Raw genomic sequence first — 13207 nt, forward strand, 5'->3', positions numbered from 1 at the left:
GTGTCTGGTTTGATGTGGAGGTCCTTGATCCACTTGGACTTAAGCTTTGTACAGGGTGATAAGCATGGATCGATCTGCATTCTTCTACATGTTGCCCTCCAGTTGAACCAGCACCATTTGCTGAAAATGCTATCTTTTTTCCATTGGATGGTTTTGGCTCCTTTGTCAAAAATCAAGTGACCATAGGTGTGTGGGTTCATTTCTGGGTCTTCAATTCTATTCCATTGGTCTATCTGTCTGTCTCTGTACCAATACCATGCAGTTTTTATCACTATTGCTCTGTAATACTGCTTGAGTTCAGGGATAGTGATTCCCCCTGAAGTCCTTTTATTGTTGAGGATAGCTTTAGCTATCCTGGGTTTTTTGTTATTCCAGATGAATTTGCAAATTGTTCTGTCTAACTCTTTGAAGAACTGGATTGGTATTTTGATGGGGATTGCATTGAATCTGTAGATTGCTTTTGGTAAAATGGCCATTTTTACTATATTAATCCTGCCAATCCATGAGCATGGGAGATCTTTCCATCTTCTGAGGTCTTCTTCAATTTCTTTCCTCAGTGTCTTGAAGTTCTTATTGTACAGATCTTTTACTTGCTTGGTTAAAGTCACACCGAAGTACTTTATATTATTTGGGTCTATTATGAAGGGTGTCGTTTCCCTAATTTCTTTCTCGGCTTGTTTCTCTTTTGTATAGAGGAAGGCAACTGATTTATTTGAGTTAATTTTATACCCAGCCACTTTGCTGAAGTTGTTTATCAGCTTTAGTAGTTCTCTGGTGGAACTTTTGGGATCACTTAAATATACTATCATGTCATCTGCAAATAGTGATATTTTGACCTCTTCTTTTCCGATCTGTATCCCTTTGATCTCCTTTTGTTGTCTGATTGCTCTGGCTAGAACTTCAAGAACTATATTGAATAAGTAGGGAGAGAGTGGGCAGCCTTGTCTAGTCCCTGATTTTAGTGGGATTGCTTCAAGTTTCTCTCCATTTAGTTTAATGTTAGCAACTGGTTTGCTGTATATGGCTTTTACTATGTTTAGGTATGGGCCTTGAATTCCTATTCTTTCCAGGACTTTTATGATGAAGGGGTGTTGAATTTTGTCAAATGCTTTCTCAGCATCTAATGAAATGATCATGTGGTTCTGTTCTTTCAGTTTGTTTATATAATGGATCACGTTGATGGTTTTCCGTATATTAAACCATCCCTGCATGCCTGGGATGAAGCCTACTTGATCATAGTGGATGATTGTTTTGATGTGCTCTTGAATTCGGTTTGCCAGAATTTTATTGAGTATTTTTGCGTCGATATTCATAAGGGAAATTGGTCTGAAGTTCTCTTTCTTTGTTGTGTCTTTGTGTGGTTTAGGTATAAGAGTAATTGTGGCTTCGTAGAAGGAATTCGGTAGGGCTCCATCTGTTTCAATTTTGTGGAATAGTTTGGATAATATTGGTATGAGGTCTTCTATGAAGGTTTGATAGAATTCTGCACTAAACCCGTCTGGACCTGGGCTCTTTTTGGTTGGGAGACCTTTAATGACTGCTTCTATTTCCTTAGGAGTTATGGGGTTGTTTAACTGGTTTATCTGTTCCTGATTTAACTTCGATACCTGGTATCTGTCTAGGAAATTGTCCATTTCCTGAAGATTTTCAAATTTTGTTGAATATAGGTTTTTATAGTAAGATCTGATGATTTTTTGAATTTCCTCTGAATCTGTAGTTATGTCTCCCTTTTCATTTCTGATTTTGTTAATTTGGACGCACTCTCTGTGTCCTCTCGTTAGTCTGGCTAAGGGTTTATCTATCTTGTTGATTTTCTCAAAGAACCAACTTTTGGTTCTGTTGATTCTTTCTATGGTCCTTTTTGTTTCTACTTGGTTGATTTCAGCTCTGAGTTTGATTATTTCCTGCCTTCTACTCCTCCTGGGTGTATTTGCTTCTTTTTGTTCTAGAGCTTTTAGGTGTGCTGTCAAGCTGCTGACATATGCTCTTTCCTGTTTCTTTCTGCAGGCACTCAGCGCTATGAGTTTTCCTCTTAGCACAGCCTTCATTGTGTCCCATAAGTTTGAGTATGTTGTATCTTCATTTTCATTAAATTCTAAAAAGTTTTTAATTCCTTTCTTTATTTCTTCCTTGACCAGGTTATCATTGAGTAGAGCATTGTTCAATTTCCACATATATGTGGGCATTCTTCCCTTATTGTTATTGAAGACCAGTTTTAGGCCGTGGTGGTCCGATAGCACGCATGGGATTATTTCTATCTTTCTGTACCTGTTGAGGCCCGTTTTTTGACCAATTATATGGTCAATTTTGGAGAAAGTACCATGAGGAGCTGAGAAGAAGGTATATCCTTTTGCTTTAGGATAGAATGTTCTATAAATATCCGTTAAGTCCATTTGGCTCATGACTTCTCTTAGTCTGTCGACATCACTGTTTAATTTCTGTTTCCATGATCTGTCCATTGATGAGAGTGGGGTGTTGAAATCTCCCACTATTATTGTGTGAGGTGCAATGTGTGTTTTGAGCTTTAGTAAGGTTTCTTTTACGTATGTAGGTGCCCTTGTATTTGGGGCATAGATATTTAGGATTGAGAGTTCATCTTGGTGGATTTTTCCTTTGATGAATATGAAGTGTCCTTCCTTATCTTTTTTGATGACTTTTAGTTGGAAATTGATTTTATTTGATATTAGAATGGCTACTCCAGCTTGCTTCTTCTGACCATTTGCTTGGAAAGTTGTTTTCCAGCCTTTCACTCTGAGGTAGTGTCTGTCTTTGTCTCTGAGGTGTGTTTCCTGTAGGCAGCAGAATGCAGGGTCCTCGTTGCGTATCCAGTTTGTTAATCTATGTCTTTTTATTGGGGAGTTGAGGCCATTGATATTGAGAGATATTAAGGAATAGTGATTATTGTTTCCCTTTATATTCATATTTGGATGTGAGGTTATGTTTGTGTGCTTTCATTCTCTTTGTTTTGTTGCCAAGACGATTAGTTTCTTGCTTCTTCTAGGGTATAGCTTGCCTCCTTATGTTGGGCTTTACCATTTATTATCCTTTGTAGTGCTGTATTTGTAGAAAGATATTGTGTAAATTTGGTTTTGTCATGGAATATCTTGGTTTCTCCATCAATGTTAATTGAGAGTTTTGCTGGATACAGTAACCTGGGCTGGCATTTGTGTTCTCTTAGGGTCTGTATGACATCAGTCCAGGATCTTCTGGCCTTCATAGTTTCTGGCGAGAAGTCTGGTGTGATTCTGATAGGTCTCCCTTTATATGTTACTTGACCTTTTTCCCTTACTGCTTTTAATATTCTTTCTTTATTTTGTGCGTTTGGTGTTTTGACAATTATGTGACGGGAGGTGTTTCTTTTCTGGTCCAATCTATTTGGAGTTCTGTAGGCTTCTTGTATGTCTATGGGTATCTCTTTTTTTAGGTTAGGGAAGTTTTCTTCTATGATTTTGTTGAAGATATTTACTGGTCCTTTGAGCTGGGAGTCTTCACTCTCTTCTATACCTATTATCCTTAGGTTTGATCTTCTCATTGAGTCCTGGATTTCCTGTATGTTTTGGACCAGTAGCTTTTTCCGCTTTACATTATCTTTGACAGTTGAGTCAATGATTTCTATGGAATCCTCTGCTCCTGAGATTCTCTCTTCCATCTCTTGTATTCTGTTGGTGAAGCTTGTATCTACAGCTCCTTGTCTCTTCTTTTGGTTTTCTATATCCAGGGTTGTTTCCATGTGTTCTTTCTTGATTGCTTCTATTTCCATTTTTAATTCCTTCAACTGTTTGATTGTGTTTTCCTGGAATTCTTTCAGGGATTTTTGGGATTCCTCTCTGTAGGCTTCTATTTGTTTATTAATGTTTTCCTGTGTTTCCCTAAGTGTGTTCATGTCTTTCTTGAAGTCCTCCAGCATCATGATCAAATATGATTTTGAAACTAGATCTTGCTTTTCTGGTGTGTTTGGATATTCCATGTTTGTTTTGGTGGGAGAATTGGGCTCCGATGATGGCATGTAGTCTTGGTTTCTGTTGCTTGGGTTCCTGCGCTTGCCTCTCGCCATCAGATTATCTCTAGTGTTACTTTGTTCTGCTATTTCTGACAGTGGCTAGACTGTCCTATAAGCCTGTGTGTCAGGAGTGCTGTAGACCTGTTTTCCTCTCTTTCAGTCAGTTATGGGGACAGTGTGTTCTGCTTTCGGGCGTGTAGTTTTTCCTCTCTACAGGTCTTCAGCTGTTCCTGTGGGCCTGTGTCTTGAGTTCACCAGGCAGCTTTCTTGCAGCAGAAAATTTGGTCTTACCTGTGGTCCCGAGGCTCAGGTTCGCTCGTGGGGTGCTACCCAGGGGCTCTCTGCAGCGGCAGCAACCAGGAAGACCTGTGCCGCCCCTTCCGGGAGCTTCAGTGCACCAGGGTTCCAGATGGTCTTTGGCTTTTTCCTCTGGCGTCCGAGATGTGTGTGCAGGGAGCAGTCTCTTCTGGTTTCCCAGGCTTGTCTGCCTCTCTGAAGGTTTAGCTCTCCCTCCCACGGGATTTGGGTGCAGAGAACTGTTTATCCGGTCTGTTTCTTTCAGGTTCCGGAGGTGTCTCAGGCAGGTGTCCTGCCGCTCCTGGGCCCTCCCCCACGGTAGCCCAGAGGCCTTATACAGTTTCCTCTTGGGCCAGGGATGTGGGCAGGGGTGAGCAGTGTTGGTGGTCTCTTCCGCTCTGCAGCCTCAGGAGTGCCCAGCTGACCAGGCGGTTGGGTCTCTCTCTCACGGGGTCTGGGAGCAGAGAGCTGCTGCGGGCCGGGATCCGCGGGTGTGGGACTTCCGGTAAACACAGAACGTGCCCGGTCCTAGAGAAATTCTGCTTCCGTGTGTCCCAAGCTCACCAGGCAGCTTTCTTGCAGCAGAAAATTTGGTCTTACCTGTGGTCCCGAGGCTCAGGTTCGCTCGTGGGGTGCTGCCCAGGGGCTCTCTGCAGCGGCAGCAACCAGCGATGTCCTTGTTTTTAATAGCTGAGTAGTATTCTATTGTGCAAATGAACTACATTGTCTTTATTCTTTCTTCAGTTGAGGGATATTTGGGTTATTTTCATTTTCTAGTTATTATGAATAAAGCTGCTATGAACATAATTGAGCTGCTATGAACATAATTGAGCTGCTATGAACATAATTGTGGTATAGTGAAATATCTTCTGTGTACATGCCCAAAAGTGGTATAGCTAGGTCTTAAGGTATATATACTCAGGATATCACTGGGTCTTGAGATAAAACTATTCCCAATTTTTGTTATACTAATTTGCACTCCCCTCAGCAATGGAGGAATGTTCCCCTTCCTCCTTATCCTCACCAGCATGTGCTATGCCTTGAGTTTTTGATCTTAGCCATTCTGATGTGGTATAAGGTGTAATCTCAAGGTCATTTTGATTTACATATCCCTGATGACTAAGGATGTTGAACGTTTCAAATGTTTCTTGGCCAGTAGAGATTCATTACTCTATTGAGAATTCTGTTTAGCTCTGTCCTCCACCAGAGAACTCCTACAGCTGATAAACCCCTTCAGCAAAGTGGCTGGGTACAAAATTAAGTCAAGGAAATCAGTAGCTCTCCTTTATACAAATGATAAATGAGCTGAGAAAGAAAATTAGGGAGATAACACTCTTTACAAAAGATATGAATAATATAAAAATATCTTGGTGTAACTAACCAAGCAAGAGAAAGATCTGTATGACAAGAACTTCAAGTTCCTGAAGAAAGAAATTGAAGAATATATAAGAAGATTGAAAGTTCTCTCATGCTCATGGATAGGTAGGATTAACATAGTGAAGATGGCCATCTTACCAAAAGTCATCTACAGATTCAATGCACTTCCCATCAAAACTCCAACACAATTCTTTGCAGACTCTGAAAGAGCAATACTCACCTTCATATGGAAAAACAAAAAAACCAACATGGCTAAAACAATTCTGTACAATAAAAGAACAGACTTGTTGATCAGTGCCATCAAATTGAAGACCCAGAAATAAATTGACACATACCTATGGACATTTGACTTTTGACAAAGAAGCCAAAAACCCCACAATAGAAAAGGAGGAGCATCTTCAAGAAATGGTGCTGGTCTAACTGGTTGTCTGCATATAGAAGAATTAACCCATTCTTATCTCCGTGTCCAAGTGGATCAAAGACCTCAACATAAAGCCAGATACACTAAATCTAATAGAACAGAAAGTGATGAATAGCCTTGAACCCATTGGTACAGGAAACAACTTCCTGAACAGAACACCCATAGCTCTGGCACTAAGATCAACAATTAATAAATGGGACCTCATGAAACTCAAAAACTTCTGTAAGACAAAGGATACCATCAATAGGACAAAAGGACAGCCTTAATATTGGGAAAGATCTCACCAACCCTACATCTGACAGAAGCTCTTTATCATTATTTTGACCTCATTTGTTGTGGGTCTGCATAAATGGGTAATCACTTGTTTGGTGCTTTGGAGGGTTTGGGTGATTCTAGAAACATGTTCATGCTAAAGATTTTCTAACTTAATGGAGTCTTAAAGGTCTAGGTTTTTAAAGAATTTGCCTATAGTAGTCTGAATTCCTTTGGTGTTGGTTGTAGTGTTTCCCTGTTCATCTCTGTTTATTTGTTCAGGTTCTTTCTCTCTTTGAGCTGACTGGGCCAAGGATCTATCAATCTTGTTTTCTCCAAGAACTACCTCTTAGATTCATTGATTAATTGTATTATTAGCCATGTCTATTTTATTAATTTCCTGTTTGATTTTTATTATTTCTTACAGTATACTGAGTTTGCATTTTGTTCTTGTTTCTTCAAATTCTTCGGTTGCATCATTGTTGCTTACCGGGTGCCTTCTGATTTTTAACATAGTGCTTAAAGCAATTTCTCTCTTAGGGCTGCCTTTAATGTGTCCTATAAGTTTAGTTTTGTTATATTTTTAATTTTTATTTAATTCTTGGAATTTGTTTGTTTGTTTGTTTGTTTGTTTGTTTGTTTCCTGACTTGTTGTTTGGCCCAATTTTCATTCAGTACTGAGTTGTTTAATCTCTGTATAATTATGTACTTACTGGAGATTTGTCTGTTGTTTATATTCAGTTTCATTGCATTACAATAGATAGGATTTATGAAGTCAATCAGATCTTCTATATTTTTTAATGTTTGTTTTCTTATCCCAATATGTAATCTATTTTAAAGGAACTTTAGTAGGCTACTGTCTAGGATGTATTTTCTTTTGTGTTTCTGTGAAGTATTCTGTAAATACCTTTTGTATTCTTTCATGTATGGTTCTATTTAATGATTTATTTATAAATTTATGAGTGTTTTGCCTATATGTATGTACAATAAGTACTCTGTGCATGCCTAATATCTACAGAGGCCAGAAGAGGGCATCACATACCTTGAAACTAGAGTTAAGGAAGGTTGTCAGCCTCCTTGTGTATACTGGGAACTGAACAGGTACTGTGGAAATCCAACAAGCTCTATTAACCATTGAGCCATCTCTCTATCCCTACATGAAGCCATTTATTTCTATCTTCATGTCCAAAAAAATACTTTTTATGAAAATGGGTGTGTTTCTGTTGAATTTTGTGCCTGAGTTTGGTGCATATGTGTTTAGGATTATAATGTCTACTTCGTTGATTGTTTCTTTAATTAGAACTATTTTTCTTTATCTCTCCTGACTTGTTTTAGTATGAAGTCTATTCATCAGATACTAATATACAGAAACCTGCTTCCTTCCTGATCACATTGGCTTAGAATATTTTTCTATCCTTTTACTTTACGGTGACTCCTATTTTGAAGATGAGACAAATTTCTGGAAGATAGCTGAAAGATGCTTTTTATTACTTAATCCATTCAACTAACCTGTCTTTTAACTGAGAAATTAAGGTTACTAAATTGAAAGATAGTAATGAATGATGTGTGTTGATTGCACTCAATTTTTGTTTGTTTTTGCTGACTGTGTCCTTAGTTCTTTTGTTTTTCTTAGTAATTATAGCTCCATTTATTTTCCTCCCACATTCTTTCCACTATGCTTATTCTTCTCTGGTCTGAAATATTGTTTCCAGTATTCTTTTTATTACTTTTACTTTTTTGAGATTATAATCCCATCATTTTCTCCCTTCCCTCTCCTTCCCATCCTCCAAAACCTGTTGTATGTTCTTTTCTTTTCAACCCATGGCCTCTCTCTTCATTACTTGTTGTTACATACATACTTACATACATTCCTATACAGACAGGTACAAGCTGCTCAGTATGCATAATGTACTTGTATATATGTTTTCAGCACTTACTATTGCTATTAGATAACCAATCAGTGTTTTCTTCACAGGGGAAGACTACCCCCAGCCCCCACCCGCCCCTCAGCAATCCTTGATTGGCTGTTGTTCTTTGTATAGGAAGGAGTCCTCTTAGACTTTTCATCTATGTTAGCATGTCTTTTATGTTCTTGTTAGGGTCTTGTTAAGGAAGTCATGTTGATAAGACTTCCCAGGTTTAGTTTCTGGTGTAAAAGATATTTAACTGAGTGCTTACTTACAGTTTCAGAGATCAAAGCTATTATTATCATGGTGGGCGTACGGCAACAAACATGGCAGGCATGGTGCTGGAAGAGCACTTGAGCTACATCTGGATCTACATTCCGAGAGAGACACAGAGACTGAGGCTGGTGTGGGCTTTTGAGGTCTAAAAGCCCACCCCCAGTAACATACTTCCTCCAACAAAGCCATACCTCCCAATCCTTCTCAAATAGTACCAGCCTATGGTAACTAAGCCTATGGGGCCATTCTTTTTGTTTGTTTGTTTGTTTGGCTGGCTGGCTGGCTAGCTTTTTAGAGACAGGGTTTCCCTGTGTAGCCCTGTCTGCCTGGAACTTTTTCTGTAGATCAGGCCGGCCTTGAATGCAGAGATCCACCTGCTCTGTCTTCTGAATGCTGGGATTAAAGGCCTGTGCCACCATCTGCTAGCTATAGAGGGCCATTGTCATTCAAACCACCATACATTCCTAGGACACATAATCTCATAGCAAACTCCCTTTTCCTGTCTAACACAGGCTTTAGCCTCTCTTCCACAATGATCTCTGAGCCTTTGGTGTGGAAGTTGTGAGTAGATGTATCTTTTGGGCTGGGCCCCACAACTCTGCATTTTGGTAGGTTGTACTTTTTCATAATGGGAAATGTCTTTGGCAAAGAGAAGTTTCCTTGAGTAGTGATGACTACCTTTATCTGTGGGTACAAGGACAAATGTTCAGAATATAGTCAGGGACTATGCTGATTAAGCAGAGGGTGTATATTCTCCAGGATCCATGACTTCACTAGAACTGAAAATTTGGTTAAGTTTTTGATAGCAATCATGATTTCCCTTTTACTTTTAACAGGTCTTAAGTCCACTTAGAGAGCTTTTGGTTACCACCAAATTAAGCATACCACTACTGTACCCTTAGGCTTATCATAACATGGAGATTTATTGTTAGGGTTCATAGGTATCAGAGCTGGGTAGGTAGAACAATTGGTTACTTCCTTCCTCTTGAAGTTTGTGTTGCGCCTTCTGGTACCATGAAAACTAGTCCTCAGGAAGGAAGCTTTCAGGTCAGTTCCAGTTCATGGTATAGTGTTATAAACATTACAGTAATATTTAGTTAGGCCTCTATTGTGATGGTGGGGAGGAAAGATGTGTTGGTATTTTAGACAAATTTTGTCAGTTGAGCAATGAATCATAAAATACAAGGATGTATTATATTATGTCCTAGGTATTCTTCATGCTTCTACCTTGCTTTGATTAAGTTTTCACTGAAAGAAGAACTGTATTCTGTAGCCCACTATCTGACAGAGAGGGTGATGAACATGGCAAGGATATGCTTAATGATCATTGGTATTTAGGATCCACTCAGAAAATATCTTTCAGAAAACATTTTAACTCAAGCATTTGTTAAGTACTTTGTGTCTTGGGAGTGGGGGAGCATGCTGCAAAGCTAGTCTTTGAGAAGTTATTGAACTCAAAACAAAAATTCTCAAGGATTTCTGTCTGTTATAATGTCTACTGCATCACTGTGCTTACAGTGCTTGCCTTCTTTTTAGAGGAGACAAATAGGAATATGATAAACAGTAAAATGTATGAATGCCAGATAATGATAACACTTGGGGTAAAAGTCTATGTGAAATATACCGAAACTAGAAAGATGGTAAAGTTGCCTCCCTTCTCTGGCATTAGTTTCACTCTATTATAAAAATGCTAAAAGCATTTGCCTTGTAGAGTTGTTCTGAAGATTAAATGACTTAACATACGTATGTGTAAAGTATCTGACATGTTTCTAGTTGATAACATAATCCTTATATCATTCATGTATTTGGCTGTTTAGCACTGTACCAATATCTTTCCTTCACTCAGTATTCCTTTCATAAAGAAGAATATAGTCTCCTATATCTTGAAACTACACTGTCTAGTACACCCTGGCCTGTGTTTTGCCCCCTTTGAATTGTTTGCGTGTTTGTTCTTGTGTGTAAGATAGGGATACCTTTAGCCAAAGCTTGCCTCAAATTCATTTTATATCCAAGGTTGACTTTGAACTCTTGAGCCTCCCAAGTACTATTGTACCCAGCTTCCTTTTCAACTTTTGCTTATATGCATGAATTTCTAATATTCCTTTCCACAGAAATAAATAGCCATTCCTTACTAATATGTTCTGAAGATCTCACATCATCACTTTACATTTCAAAAATCAAGCAAATACCCAAAACTTTATCCCTTACCATATCACAAAGTTAAAGGTCTGACAAAATGATTGAATATCTGCTAAAAATGAGTTCAGTGTTGGAATGTTATCAGTAGAAATGTAAACTCTTTCATATTAATATTTTGGAATGGAAATGTTTTAAATGAAGTCAATGAAGTCTTTAGTCCCCTGATGACCTATTTTTACCTGCTAACCTCTGTACAGTCCAAGATATAGCCATAGCCCTTAATTACCCTTGAAAAGTAGACTAGTTCTATGCTCTTCTAGCATTCCGTGCTTATCTCTACCATAGCCAGGACCATTAAATATTAACTTGGCTATCTAATTCCTCCCCTTCTCTTCCCATGTAGAAAGTACCTTAAGATGTGGATAAAGATGTGTGGAGAAGATCATGGCTGGGGGGTTCTCTATGTAAGTTACTGACTCAAAAATCACCAGGCTAGGGTCCAACTCAGCATTATTATGGCTCTTAACTGGTTTCATGGTGTCCCTGTACCTACAGAATGTGTGCTGGCCTACACCCTTCACCCTTTTAAGGAAATGAAAATATAGTTTAAATAATGAATAAAAACTAATCTTGCCTCTTACCAGGGCTAAAGTGGTGCTTCAGCCCCTATCTCAAAGTCCTTTCTCTTGCAGAAGTTGGAAACCTAACCGCCTACAGAGGCCAGAATGGTGGAATGAAACAGGAAGCCACTGAAGTGAGCTGGAGAGCCAAGCCCTTTCTGGAGGAGCAGCCACTGCTCTGCTCCAGATAACTGTGGCAAGGCAGGAATGTTGACCCACTCTTACCACACTAATGGTCCAGTTTCTCAGGTAAACAGGAATTGTATTTTTCATTGAAGTCTTTTGATTTAAATATTTCTAATTAATTTTCTATTGTTATCATTTATAAACCCTGGATAAAAAAACACTTTTGTAAGTGAGGTTTGATCCAAAGTCCTCCTGTTCGTAACCTGTTTATTTCTTTAATTTGTTTGTTAGAGACTTTATTTTCTTCAGGTTTGCCTTTATCTTCTGAGTTACTTTATACTTCGTGTTGGGCTTTTGAAGTTGCCTTCCCAGGCTTTAACTTAAGTACTTTGTGGTCAAGTTTTCCTTGGTAATCACACTTTCAGAGCCACTCTCAGCATTTCCAATGAGTATCAACACCATACAAAAATGATCTCATTCAAAACACTATATATGATCTCACACAACATCTGTAGACATCACTACTTATTTTGCTTCTGATGTTTGAGCTCACACACAATAAAGATCATTTATTTCATGTAGCTTATATGCTTTAGGGGATCCCTTTCTAAAATGCATACAAAAGCACTCTCTTCATCTTGTTTCTTGAGAGAACTTTTTAGAAGTTTTATCAGACCACAGTTATACAGTATCTACTTATGTCGTCTGGAAATTGGCTGGATCTGAGTAGTCCTAAGGATTTGTACAAATGCTGAGACACGGTCTTGAATGATTATCTCACTGACTAAGTTGCTGCAATGTTTTCACATTAAGAGTAACCTGATTTTCATATAAAGTGCTTTTATATTTAAACACAACACCTAACCTTATAATACAAGAAAACATGGGGAAAAACATAATGGCATTTGCCATACAGCCAAAGGATGGAATCAGTGTGGAAGAGAAATCTGAAAGAGAAGATAACAAAAGCAAAACCAGACAGACAAGACTGCAGCGAACTGGAGTGTTGTTTGCACTTTGTTTCATCGTAGGACAAAGAAAATAGTCAAAAAGTAGAAAAGGCAACCTACAGAATGGGAAAATGTATTTGCCAACTGTACAAACTGAAAAGGTTTTCAAAACCTTTGTTTTTAAAACTATAGCAAAATAAGTAATCAAATTCTTAAAAGAAATACTTTTTTCAGAATAATTCAAGTTAAAACCATAATAAGATGCCACTTCACTCCAGCAAGCATGGCTGTTATTGAACAAGTGCTGATGTAGATATAGAAAATGAAAACCCTACATACTGTTGGTGAGAAAGCAAATTAGAACAAAAACTAGAGTAGAACTTTTATCTGACACAGCAGTCTCATGATTGGGTATATATCCAAAGGATGGAATCAGCATGTGGAAGAGATTTCCTTACTTATATATTGATTGTAGATACAGAGTGTGTGCATATGTACATATATGCAGATGAGTGTATATAAAGAAAATTTGATGCATACATAGAGTGGAATATACTGCAGCCATTACAAAGAACAAAATTCTACCATTTGCAACAACCTAGATAATAAGTATTACTTGAAGTGCAAAAGTTAGACAAAGCTAAATACCACATGTTCTCACTCATTAGTGGAATCTAAAAATAAAACAATTAATCTCACAGAGGTAAAAAATAGAATGGTAGTTGCCCATGACAGGGTTGGCTGTGAAAATAAGGTGTTGAGAAAAATGTTGGTCACATGCAACATGATTACAATTAGATGGGATGGATAAATTTGAAGAGATCTATTGGGTAACTAGATGA

The 13207-nt window shown here is 38.3% G+C and overlaps 1 protein-coding gene across 26 annotated transcripts in view; it reads left to right on the top strand.

Annotated features, from left to right (window-relative positions):
* The window catches only part of Mbd5 (methyl-CpG binding domain protein 5), a 405513-nt gene that overhangs the window by 307009 nt on the left and 85297 nt on the right, over nucleotides 1-13207 (top strand). For all 26 annotated transcript variants that reach the window (XR_005502931.2, XR_005502930.2, XR_010064610.1 and 23 more), the window contains one exon: nucleotides 11362-11538. The gene's annotated coding sequence lies outside the window, so the exon portion shown is untranslated. The remainder of the gene's footprint in view (nucleotides 1-11361; nucleotides 11539-13207) is intronic.

Source organism: Rattus norvegicus, chromosome 3 (assembly GCF_036323735.1).
Source record: "Rattus norvegicus strain BN/NHsdMcwi chromosome 3, GRCr8, whole genome shotgun sequence".
Taxonomy (NCBI): Eukaryota; Metazoa; Chordata; class Mammalia; order Rodentia; family Muridae; genus Rattus; species Rattus norvegicus.